Source organism: Micromys minutus (genome assembly GCF_963924665.1).
Source record: "Micromys minutus genome assembly, chromosome: 9".
NCBI classification, from domain to species: domain Eukaryota; kingdom Metazoa; phylum Chordata; class Mammalia; order Rodentia; family Muridae; genus Micromys; species Micromys minutus.
In genome coordinates, this window is record NC_137978.1 from 30,069,484 (window position 1) to 30,082,248 (window position 12,765).

The following is a 12,765-nucleotide window of genomic DNA, read 5'->3' on the forward strand; positions in this document are numbered from 1 at the left end:
GGGACAGCTAAGGTCTCTGCCACAGGAAGCCTCAGTCCTGCTTGCCCCTCTGACATTTATGCTACTTCTCTTTTCTTTGGGTGATTTTTTATTCTTATTAAAAAGAAAAAAATGGAGTTGAATAAAGAGTTTCAAATTAATCTTCAAGTTTCTCATAGAAATATATAAAGGTGCTTTAGATGCCATAAGAGGCATGATAGGGACATATGAGAATGTTGTACAGGCCTCAGTTTGTTTTCAGAAGTACATGTATTCTGAACCATACACACTATACATGTCCAAATATATTTTAAAGCATATAAATCAGAGATATGAATTATTTATTTAAAGAGTTAATGTTTAGAATACACAGCATGTGGAAGGTAAGCTTTAAGCAGTGTACTGAGAGATGAATAAGGTTACTGAACACAAAGCTGAGAATAGTGTTACCCAGGAAACAGAGGGACAGAGCCATTACACAGCAATATTTAATTTGATAACTGGCTTGTTTGGGATAGGGAATTCTTGGAAGAGTAAGGTAGACAGGAATGTTGAAGTTAATATCTTGGAAAAACTTCACTGATATGTTGGATATATTCTGGATATTGGATTTTTTTCTTTATATGGACAATCCTAATTACTTCTCACAGTAGCTCATGGAGTAGGAAAAAATTCCCCAGGAATGAAATAAAGCTTAAAATGCTAAATTCTTGTGCTAAGTGCACATGTATGAGGGTCAAGATTTAAACTGAGCCTTTAATTCTAATACTCATCACCATCCCTCTTATAGGCTCACTGAGAATCATTTTAAGAAAGTAAATCTGATGAATTGTCAAAGTCCACTGTGCAATATGAAATGGGCCATATGAACTCTGCAGCTTCATTCAGTCCTCATAGTTGAGTCTCAAACCAATTAATAAGGTTTTGGAAGGCTCTCTGGCATCCTTCTGCAGGCAAAACAACTCTTGGTTTGGGTTACAGGGTATTTAATATGATTAGTGTCTAAGGTACCATCATAATTAGTTAGTATTTATCCTAATTTGGAAGGAGGATAATGACACGTTGGAATGCTAAATATGCCAATATAGAGTCTGACATCACAGGCAAAAAGAGAGATTATACTATATTACTAGAACTATTCCATATCATGACCACAGCTGCCACCAATCCTTTGGAGTTATGGCAAATGACATTTTCCTGTGTTACTCCTCAGGAGTGCCTGGTAATAGAATTAAGCAAAATAACATTGAAAACAAAGACATCCTGGGAAATCTCTTTTGTGGATATCTTATATTACCTTTTTCTGTATACACAGAAAACGATCTACCTATTGTACAGATACAGCCATATAATTTTGAGCAAATTTTCAGAACTGAATAAATATTACAATATAGTTTGTGAATATTTCTATAGCCTCAGAAAGATCCGTGGATAGTCTCCACTATTGGCTATAGTAGAAGCTGCAAAATTATTTGTGACTATTTTACATAAATGGTATCATATAGTAATCATCTTTATGTTTTGACTATGTCTCTTAGCATTAATTGATTGACTTTAACATTAAATTGTCCATTGGCACTGTCAGTCTTCTGTTGCATTTTTCTCAGCTATCAAGGTTTAGAGATGCTTCACTCTTGGACTGTTGTGAGTTATGCTGCTACTCCCATTTTTATAACTATCTTAAGTGCACATACGATTACATATTTTTTCAGGTAATGTCTTACTTTTCCTCTTGGTGTGATAAAATTCACTGAAAAAAGCAACTTAAGTGAGATAGCCATTATTGTGGGATGGCAAGACAGCCAGAGTAGGAGCTTATCATATAAAATCTATGATCAGAAAATGATGTAATGAATGCGGGACCAATTCCCTCTCTTTGTTTATATGGTTCAGAATTCCTGACTAGGAATGGTGCTACCATCACTGGGCAAGTCTTTTCATCTGTGTTAACATAACCATGACAATCCCCCAACAGACATGGCCCGTGAGACTCTAGATCTCAAATTGACAACTGAGATTAACCACCACAGGAAGATGTGTATAATGGAATTACTGATCACTTTATGTTTAAGTTCAAAAATAGAAAACCATGTAGCTATGCCATTTTGTAGTCTTATAAACAATGTAGGTGGGTTTTCCTGGCACTTGGAATTACCTATATATTACTCTAACCATTTCTGTCTTTGTGTTTGGTCATATCTCAAAGTGCTTTTGCTATACATTACTCTACCAGTTATAATCTTCATAAAATAAATATCATTCATAAAAAGCATTTTGTTTTTCATTAAAAATGTTCTTCAAGAAGTATGAATTGGAAAACCTAAATTACCATATATAATTAAACATTGAGAACCCTTAATATTGCATAGATGCAAGTCTCTGATCACATATATATTTGATAAGTATTTCATCCTAATGTATTCCTACTTTTTAATGGATTATGTTAGCCCAATCTCCTAATAAATATAACATTTTAAGTTTTAAATTTTTGAATCTAATTCATCAGTTCCTTTTTGTATCATGTCCATGATCTATATCTATCTGAAAATGTGGGGCATTTTCTTGACCGGTTATTGATGCAGAAGGGCATAGCCCACTGCGGTCACATCCTGGAGCATGTGTAGCAAGCCAGGAGGAGTAAACGGTTTTCCTCAGTGGTCTCTGCTTCGGTTCCAGGTTACTGCCTTACACTTTTTTCTGATTTTCTTCAGTGAAAGACTGTTACCTTAACAAGTAAGGTGGAATGAACCCTCTACAAATAGGGTTTGGCCAGTGTTTCATCACAGAAGCAGAAAGCCACCAAGGTACATCTGTTGTATCTCTAGTCTTTCTGACTGTAGGAACTTGTGAGTATCCCCAGAAATAGTTTGTTCTACTAGTTGCTGGCCCTTTGGGTCATCCTGGACTCTGTAGTTAAGTTCTTTCATGGTTTAATGGGTTTTCTGGGTTTCTAACCAGAATATCCCAACCTTCCAATCTTGTCCCAAGGCATCCTAAAGCAAGTCTCTATTCTTAAAATAATATCATGGATAGCCAATATCTTTCCTCCTATTGATGTAGATCTCCTGGAAGCCTAGATTCTCCAGTTCATAGTATAATACTTTTAATGAACCAGGGTTTATTTAAGGGGTACTAGATTTTATTATTATTTCACTGGATTTTACCCTGTATCTACAGATAAGTTCATAAACACACTTGATCTATGGTTACTCACGTATATTATAGAATCACTTAAACTTATTAGGAAAATTAAATGATTAACAAAAAATCTAACACAGTGCTAACATTCCACAAATAGAAATGAATTATAGCATATAAATTCCATGTATATATTTCTCAGAGTTATATTTAGGATATTATCCAATAGATTTTTCCATTTAGATTTGCTTATCTTTCAGAAAAACTAAGCTCTTGAAGTGGCAGGAACTGAAGAGAAAGTTATAGACAAAGAAAGGCATCCTAAAATTTCTCAAGGCAAGAGCACAAACTCCTGTTTATTACTAGCTGTTTTCAGTCCTGGATTTGAGTACCCTCCCCCATTAACCAAAGAAAGCAAAATAGACAGCAATTTATATCTCCTTTCCAAAGATAAACTTCTATACTCAGATTCTTTTTTGCCTTTGCACATACATATCATTTCAGAAACTGAAACATACACTACCTACTCCTTTTATATTGGTTCAGATTAATTTATTACATGCTACACTATCTCTTTCTAAATTATTTAACTTCATCCTCCAATATCATTACATTTTCAGCTTATTTACTACAGAATAACATTAAAACATAATTGTTTTGTTAGCAAGAGAATAGAGTTTCCCAATGTCTTTTCTACATTAAAAAGGATAATAACAAAATATTAATGTGCACCACAACTGTTGAATCACCATTGTAATTTTCATTCAGTAATGTTCATACATATTTTATAGTTTCCTTTGTCTAACTAGGTCACAAGAACATCATCCAGTCTTGATATTGTTTGTCCAAGCTGCCATTCCATAAGGGTGACAGGGACACAGATGGCTGAGAATTTTCAGTACTCTTTCCCATTCATGACCCCCAAACTACAGACAGTAGAAGTCAATAAGTTTAGACTGGGACATGGACTGCAAGATGAGTCTTCTAGCAGTAACTTTTCTTTCTAGCTGAAAAAGACAAGAACTAAGGGCATAGGTATATGAGCCAAAGAAGCAGAGCCTTGGTTAAGGATTGGGCCTCTCCTCCTCTTCACTGAAACAAAGAGACACATTTTAGTCAAACGGTATAGCCTTTTCTCTTTTATTACTATGATAAAATATCATAGCTAAGTGACTCATAAAGTATAGAAATTAAGTTTTTACCATTCTACAGAGTCAAAGTCTCTGAGACAAAGATGCCAGCCTGAACAAATTCTGTTAAAAGACTTCTTCCAGAGTGTAAATTGCTAATTTCTTTTCTTTTTAAATGGGGTTCAGGTTAACTACCTTGTTTAAACTCATGTCTTTGAATAACCAGAGCCAGAATTTTATTTGTACACAGTTTTTTTTCTGACTTTAACTCTCTGTCTCTGTCTCTGTCACTCTCTCTCTCTCTCTCTCTCTCTCTCTCTCTCTCTCTCTCTCTCTCTCTCTCTCTCTCTCTCTCTTCCTCCCTTCCTCCCTCCCCCTCCTCCTTCTCTCCTCTCTCTCTCCCCTGCCACAGAAGTCCTTGTGTCATTAACCTAGTCAAAAAGATTGATTCAGACTTTTTAATCTACATTTTTTGCACATTTGTCTCATGAACCAAGGCTAAAATTTTTTTACAGAATTTTCTCTCACCCCCTATAGTTGTAGAGATGGACTATAAAGTAACCGATGGTGATGAGAGAAAAGGCACCACCATTCTCCAGCTGCTCTTAGAGTTGGTCCAAACTGTGTGCTCCAGTTACTCCTCGGTTCTCTCTAATTCGGTGAAGTTCATCTCCTCAGCCCTTTCTTCTGATTCATGCTTAGGGGTAGGAAGTCTTTCTCTTTTAAGAAGTCACTTTGTGCAGCCTGAGGAGTTGAATGTGGTTAGAAGAAGGATGGCTAGGTTTTATTTACCAAGCACTTCCTCAAGATAGGACCTAGACCTTGGCCTCCCCAGCACTGTTCTGCTCAGAGATAATCTGGTTTTTCTGGTCATTTTCCTAAAACAGATATAGTTTAGCTTAGACAGATAGTCACAAGAGTTTAACAGCAAAATGGCTGCTATTTCAAAGGGGAGACAGTTACTGATTCCTATGGAATTTATTGTACATCTAAGAAGTGAGGGATCTGCACAAACATACCTGCATTTTATTTGAGAACTCAAAATTCCATACCCAAGGAACAGGTATTTTTATTGATATGACTGGTATTTACAATGTTGACAACAGCAGACAAAAGCCAATCAATAATTGTCCTATTCCCAGTATAGTATTTAGAATCAGGTTGATGAGCATTTGAATTCCACCTGAATTGTTACAATAGTACGGGGAACTATTCAATGCCAAGTCCAGCAAATTACTGCATACTACTTAGTCTGATTTTTGGTCTGGTCTTAGGGAAAATAAACCTTCCTTTTCTGAACATATTATAGAGCAATATAAATCAAAATAGCACCCTTTGAGCACACTTGAGCATCATCCATTGCAGTTGCTAAGCTGATAATATGTATCATCTGATATAACTGCCATGACAACTTTTGAAGTCTGTCATGTTATTCTATTTAAATATTTGAACATAAGTAGAGACAGATTAATTTGTCTAAAAGAGTACGGAGCTAATTAGTGACAGTGATTGTATTTTAAATCTAAACCTAAACAATTTAATCTCAGAATCCTGTGATTATTTAAGAATGAGTGAAATTAATTCTTTACTGTTTCCAAAACAATACATTCTCAATTGATATCTACAATTTAACAATACATTTTATTTATAAAAATTTATATGAATCAAAATGATGGCATTATGCTACCTTTTACTTCATTACTTAGTAGGAATGCCTAAAAGGCTGTGTTTCTCAGAAAAGACCATGAGAGTTAGTATTTACCTGGTTATCTTGATCAGGATACACAGCAGGATTTGACAGTCTTGGCTTCTATTGAGTTACTCCAATAGGCTTAAATTATTCACCTAAAATGTAAATACTGATTATACTGACCAAAGAAATAAATGGCAAATCAGCTTCCAAATATTCCTGGCTGTGAATAAGCCAGGTCTTAGAAGTGAAACTTCACTCCTTAAAGTGGGGACTCCTCACATAAGGGGAGGAATGAAGAAGTAAGGGGGTCTCATTGTCCCAAGATGCTTACTATCTAAAGCCCATGGAGATCTCTTAAGAAACAAATTTTCTCCCATAAGGTATATAACCAACCTCTGATCTAACAGCAGGGTTTTTCTACCCCAACCAAGTGAGCAGTTTTTCTGCAAGCACAGATATTTCCTCCACCAGTGAGCACTGAGTGTTTTCATAGCAGCCTATTCTAGTAGGGTCAACTTGTGTTTCCCACTCTTCTTTTTTATGAGCCAGAAATGGAGTCATTATTAACAGGCCTTATATTTACACTGTTATTTTCCTTCCCTTTCTTCTACCAGACCTTCTTGTGTTTCTTCATATTCCTTCCCAAATTGATGATTTCCTTTGCTTGTTACTGTTATGTGTATGTGTGTGTGTGTGTGTGTGTGTGTGTGTGTGTGTGTGTGTATGTACACATGCGTATAGTCACACACACATAAACCATATATACATATATAGTTACAAACAGAATGCATGTGGGAAGAGAAACATGAACTGTGCCAGTCCTCGGGGAAGAAGATGTCCATGGTTCCACAGGAAGTTACGATGGATTTCCATGTGACTTTGTAGCTCCAACCATGGGTGTAGAGCCATGGGAAAGTGGAGATGAAAAGCCTGTTGCTTGAATGTTCTTAGAAGCGTGGTTCATACTTTTCAGAAAGTGTGAACATCTTCAATATTATAACAATAAATGGACAAATAAAACATCATCTCAAGGATGTGAGCAAGGAGAGTAAAGAAAGTATCGAATGGGGTTAGGGTTTGCTCCTTGGACAACGGACAATGTTCTTCAACAAAGTAATGCTGATTACATGATGCTATGAATATAACCAGTGATGAACACTTATGCTATATGTAATTTAATAAAGTTTGTAAAATAAAAAAAAATGGTGAGGATGAGAAGCTAGATGCTACAGAAACCTATTAGAGTTCTCTGGATTCCCGGAGGTCAGGAAAATGTGAAGAGAACTTTGTATTTGTTGGGCATATCTGAAGTGTGCCAAGTGATTTACATACATCATCCCATTTAAACTCTCAGTATTATTCTACAATAAAAATGGGAATCTGAGCTTCAAAAACGTTAAGTTTTGTTTTGTTTTGTTTGTTTTTTAGTATTATATAGTTGTTGACAATTGATGTAATTTAGGTTCATTCGACACCAAGTCTTAGACATTCATTGGTATAACACTACTGGAAATCATCTGATATTACAAGTCTATTATTTCCCACCATGATATGAGACAGATTCGCTACCTGAAATTCAAAACTGTGTTTAAAGGAAGGGCACAGTTCCCTAATACTAGATGTCAAAAGCAGTGTATTGTAGGTGAGTGTGATCTGTTTGGGAAGAAGAGTCTTATGTACAATAAGGTTCTTGAGGTGTCTATGGCCACATGTAGATTAAAATCCACTACTTATAACTGATAATGAGTTTTACCCTTTCCTTCTGTGTCAAAATCTGAGATTTCTATTTGTCATCAAAGGTATATTAAATGGATCTCCAAGACTTTGGAACTGTGTGGCAACAGCTCTTGACACCATCCCAAGCCTTGCCACTCAATTCCGGTGTGGGCTTCTCAAGGCTCTTTTTCTCACTAAGCTTTGCGTGCCTTGACTCTGTATGTAAATATGTGGTCTTAGGACGGTGTCTGTCATACGGACCACATAACACATGGCAGGTTTGAGGCACTTGGTGGGCTCCGAGTGGCAGTGTACTGAGTGAGAGGCACTGACACTACTGTTGGCAGCCAGGAGGCAGATCGCTGCTGTCACTGTTCAGAAACAGCCTGTTTGCTTAGCCATGGTGTGTCATGCATAATTCTCTCACATCCTGAATCTTTAGATGGACAGCCTTGAAGGTCAAGTCCTCTGACATTCCAGTCAGAAGATAGGTCTCCTGATGCTGAGTCCTGTCACCTGTGTCTTTAACATGAGTCTGTCCCCAGCTAGAATGTGCTTTCTCCCTCTTGCCATGTCAAGACGCCTGAGCTCTCAAGTGACTGAATCAGTTCTAAATATTTAATGCACAAAGCCTGCCTTCTCAGGGCCTTTGATCAAAAACTTCTTAAAAACATCTTAAAAGCTCATCAGAAACTGGTTAGTATTTCATTACAGTCACTTAAAATAGATTTATTTTATCAAAACATCCTGTCAGAAACCCTGAAGGTGGGATGAGTAACCCCAAACAATTTTGACACGACTGCCTTCCTCCATTAGGCACCCACTGTCTCCGGGCAGCCCCATCATCTTTAAGGGTACAGGCAGTCACAGGCAGGTCCACAGTGGATTTAGATCGGTGAACGAAGGAGATGGAAAGACGTGTTAGATGCCTTGGGAAGCTGCATCGGTAACACGGGAATAGTGAAGAGTTGCTGAGTGTGTCATAAGCCAGGGCTGGACCTTGGAGTCTCATTCCTTGACTCCTGTGCAGTCTTCACAGCAGCCCCAGGAGGAATGTGCTAGTGTCTCTTGTGCCCGCCACGAATCTGAGGCTCAGAGGCAGGTGTACCCCACTCGAGGTTGCAGGATAGAAATAAGGTGAAAACTCACTTCAAACTGACAGCCTAGGACTTTTTGTTTGTTTGTCTTTCCCTTCAATTTTGATATTGGCCATTTCACTAAACATTGTCAGAGGCTTCTTTCCTTAAAAAAAAAAAAAAAATGTTTTCATAATCCCAAGTGGTCAGCCCTGAACATATATATAGCATGAATAATGAAAAGCACTAGGAAGACTGAGTGAGTTGTATGCTTGTGGGTACGTGTGTGAATATAATATGTTACAATAATATTTAAAGAAAAAAAATGGCCGCTCAATAATCTTCTATGAGTCAGGAATGATTTCCATGCTACCTTCTTGAAATATACTGTCCTTCATAGAAGAATATCTTCTCATTCAGTCTTTTTAATTCCGGTTAGCTTTGTGCATGGAGACAGAGAAAAATGGAATGGCATAAAATAAGGAATACCGTGTCCTCAAATATTAGAGGGAGACCAGACTTTTAATGCTTAATATTGTCCAAATGTATTAAAGAAATAAAACCTCAATAAATTACAAAAGCTGATGAGGGGATGGACAAGACACTCAGAGGTGGTTCACAGGAGAAAGTGATGCTTGTGTTAAATCTCCATGATAACAGAGTAGTCCATGTTTTAAATAGCAAGAGCTTTGAAAGCCATTTAGCTCGAAACTGAGAAACAGGATCAGGAAGAGGAAAGGACTCACTCTGAGCTTCTAGATTAGAGCACAGCAGGACCCTGTGTCCTGGCTCTCAGTACAGGACTCTGTTACTTCCCACTAGAAGCAACTGGGACATTTACTAGAACTTCCCTTTGGATATGGGAGTTGGAAATAGCCAGTGGAAAACAGAGCAAGGAGAGGGAGAACAACATATGTTACAAATAGGGCATGGAGGAAACTCAGAAATACCTTCTTTGGCAGGAGACATGAAGTCTGTGACCTTTTGAAATTAGAGGATTGGCTGGTTTTACAAAGCCACCTTCCTTTCAACTTTGTAGAATAAAACAGGGCTCCTCTAAGAGGGTTTGTTTTGCTATTGTTTTCTGGGTCATAAAGACCCTCAGTGCCCTTTACAAAAGCTTTGCTTCTACAGTGACCAGCTTCTCATTAGAATTCCTGAGCACCATGCAGTGTTGCTAAGTGCTCTGCAAAGAACACAGGACAGTAGAGGAGAGAGCAAGCTTGTTACAGCCACATTCTGAGAGAGTTTCTTAGATACTCCCAAGATACCAAAAGGATATCATGTTTGCAAAGCATTTCAGCTACAGAAAATTACCTTCTTGCTTCTTTGCTGCCGTATGCTCTTCCTCCAACTCAGCCAAAGAGACCCCTGGACTGTTAATAAAATACATATATTGGAATTGAGGACAGTGTCTACACTAAAAAGACCAGATGGTGTGGTTGAATTTAAGGCAGGGGTCAGATGGTTCCTGCTGCTTGAAAACATGTCAATAGATTCTATTAGAGTTTTTAGGATTCTCTGCTAGGAGTAAGCCTGTTTTCTGGAGTAAAGACGGTCTAGAAGCAGCTGCTAAGATCGCTCTCGAACCTCTGTCTTCAGCTCACTGCCTTCACTCCAGACTTCACCATGCCCATCAGGATGACTCAGAAATCCTACAAGATGTCCACCACCAGTCCCCAGGCCTTCCGCAGCTGCTCATTCATGAGTGGACCCAGTGCCCACATAAGCTCTTCCAGCTTTTCTCAGGTGGGCAGCAGCAGCATCAGCTTCCAAGGAAGCCTGGGTACCAGCGTGGGTCTGGGCAGCGTTGGCTAGTCTGGTGTCCAGGTCATCACTGAGGTACAGCCTGCTGAGCCCCTTGAAGCTGGAGGCAGACCCCAACATCCAGACTGTGAACACTCAGGAGAAGGAGCGGATTAAATTTCTGAACAAGTTCTCCTCCTTCATTGACAAGGCACACTTCCTGGAGCAGCAGAAGACACTGGAGACCACATGGAACCCGTTGCAGCAGCAGAGGACACTGAGGAGTAACGTGGACCACGTGTTTGAGAGCTATATGAACAGCCTCCGCAGGCAGCTGCGAGCCCTGGGCCAAGAGAAGCTGAAACTGGAGGCAGAACTTGGCAACTTGCGGGGCCTGGTGGAGGACTGCAAGAATAAGTATGAGGATGAAATCAACAATCGTACAGAGGTGGAGAATGATTTTGTCCTCATCAAGAAGGGTGTGGATGAAGCATACATGAACAAGGTGAAATCTGAGTACCCCCTGGAAGGGCAGACCGAGGAGATCAACTTCCTCCAGCAGATCTATGAAGTGGAAATCCGTGAGTTGCAATCTCAGATCTCAGACACGTTCTCTGGACATGGACGGCATTATCGCTGAAGTTTGTGCCCAGTATGAGGACATCGCCAACCGCAGCTGGGCTGAGGCTGAAACCATGAACCAGATTAAGTACAAGGAGATCTCCAAGATGAACATCAGCTGCCTGCAGGCAGAACTTGAAGCCCTCAAAGGCCAGAGGACAACCCTGGAGGCGGCCATTGCTGATGTCGAACAGCGTGGAAAAGGCCATCAAGGATGCCAATGTCAAGTTGGCTGAGCCAGAGGCTCCCCTGCAACGGGGGGCCAAGCAGGACATGGCCAGACAGCTGCGCTAGTACCAGGAGCTGATGAACAAGGTGGTCCTTGACATCGAGATCGCCACCTACCACGTGCTGCTGGAGGAGAAGGAGAGCAGGCAGGAGTCTGGGATGCAGAACGTAAGTATCCATACGAAGACCACAAGTAGTTACTCAGGAGGACTGAGCTTTTCTATGGAGCACTTACTAGCCCTGGCTTCAGCTATGGAATGAGCCCTTTCCAGCCAAGCTTCAGTTCTGCCGAGGGATCCAGCACTTTTAGCCGCGCTAAGACCGTGATCGTGAAGAAGATTGAAACCTGCATTGGGAAGCTGGGGTTGGGGTCTTCCCGTGTTGTGTCCAAGAGAATGGCCACTGAAGTCGTTGCCAGCCTGAGCCCCTGCAGCTGCTCACGGGAAGCAGCTGTAAGGCAGAGTGCAGGAAACTAGAGACCCACCTGAGGGAAAAAAACAAAGGAGTTTGAATCGTCCCACAATATTAAGTTGAAACATCTCCCGGTCTCTCTGTGCTGTCTTTCTCTGTCTCTCTTTGTCTATATCTCCGTTTCTCTGCTGTCTCTCTTAATCTTTCTCTTATGTTTCATACTGAAAATATCTATTTTTCTCTCAGGTCTTTTTCTACCTGTGCATCTTTCTATCTCTCTCTGTCTTTCTAAAAATCTGTCTAGTCTCTCAGACATGCGCGCGCGTGTACACACACACACACACACACACACACACACACACAGAGAGAGAGAGAGAGAGAGAGAGAGAGAGAGAGAGAGAGAGAGAGAGAGACATGCGCGCGTAGACACGCATGCTCAGAATAGATGTTTTGTTTGCCTTCTCCCTTTCCTAGTTTGTGTCTCTGTGTATATGTACTTATCTCTTTTCCTTATCTATTTTCCCTGCAGCCAGTATTCCTGGCTATTAGATTCAGATCGGCCTACTTCTATCTTTGTCATTCTTTCTTTCTGGGGGGAAAAGAAATCTGTGAATGGCACCCCCACTGATAGAAAGCATCACAATTGCATCATCCCTTTTAATCAGGCAGAATTTTAAGGCATTTTATTGAAAGCCTCCTTTTTGATTTACATTTCAGTTTCAGAATCACGAATCAATATGGCTTTCGGTGTTGCGTCTTTTGGTGCATGCTTTGCAATTCTCAGGAGATGAACGATAGAGTTTATATAGTATCTATGGGTCTTTCTTTAGAAACTGCTCCTCTTGCAAAACAGAGGGTCCAAAGCCTGTGTCACTGGTTCAGTTTTTGGCTTTGCCTCCTCCCGTTTCCACTTCCCACAATACTGCCATGGGTGATTTCAGCTGCAACATTAAAGACAATTTTTATGAAATGACTTGCTCCAAATGCCACTCTTGTGTTCCCTCATCAATGTGAGGCATGCAATATT

General features: G+C 39.7%; 1 protein-coding gene and 1 pseudogene across 3 annotated transcripts in view; both read left to right on the forward strand.

Moving 5' to 3' along the window:
- Window positions 1-12,765, forward strand: part of AGBL4 (AGBL carboxypeptidase 4) — a gene marked incomplete at both ends in the record, with an annotated part of 1,110,674 nt that overhangs the window by 624,749 nt on the left and 473,160 nt on the right. The window lies entirely within an intron of this gene.
- LOC308424899 (keratin, type II cytoskeletal 8-like) lies at window positions 10,362-11,803 on the forward strand (annotated as a pseudogene). The gene has a single exon. The product of its transcript is annotated as a keratin, type II cytoskeletal 8-like (transcript).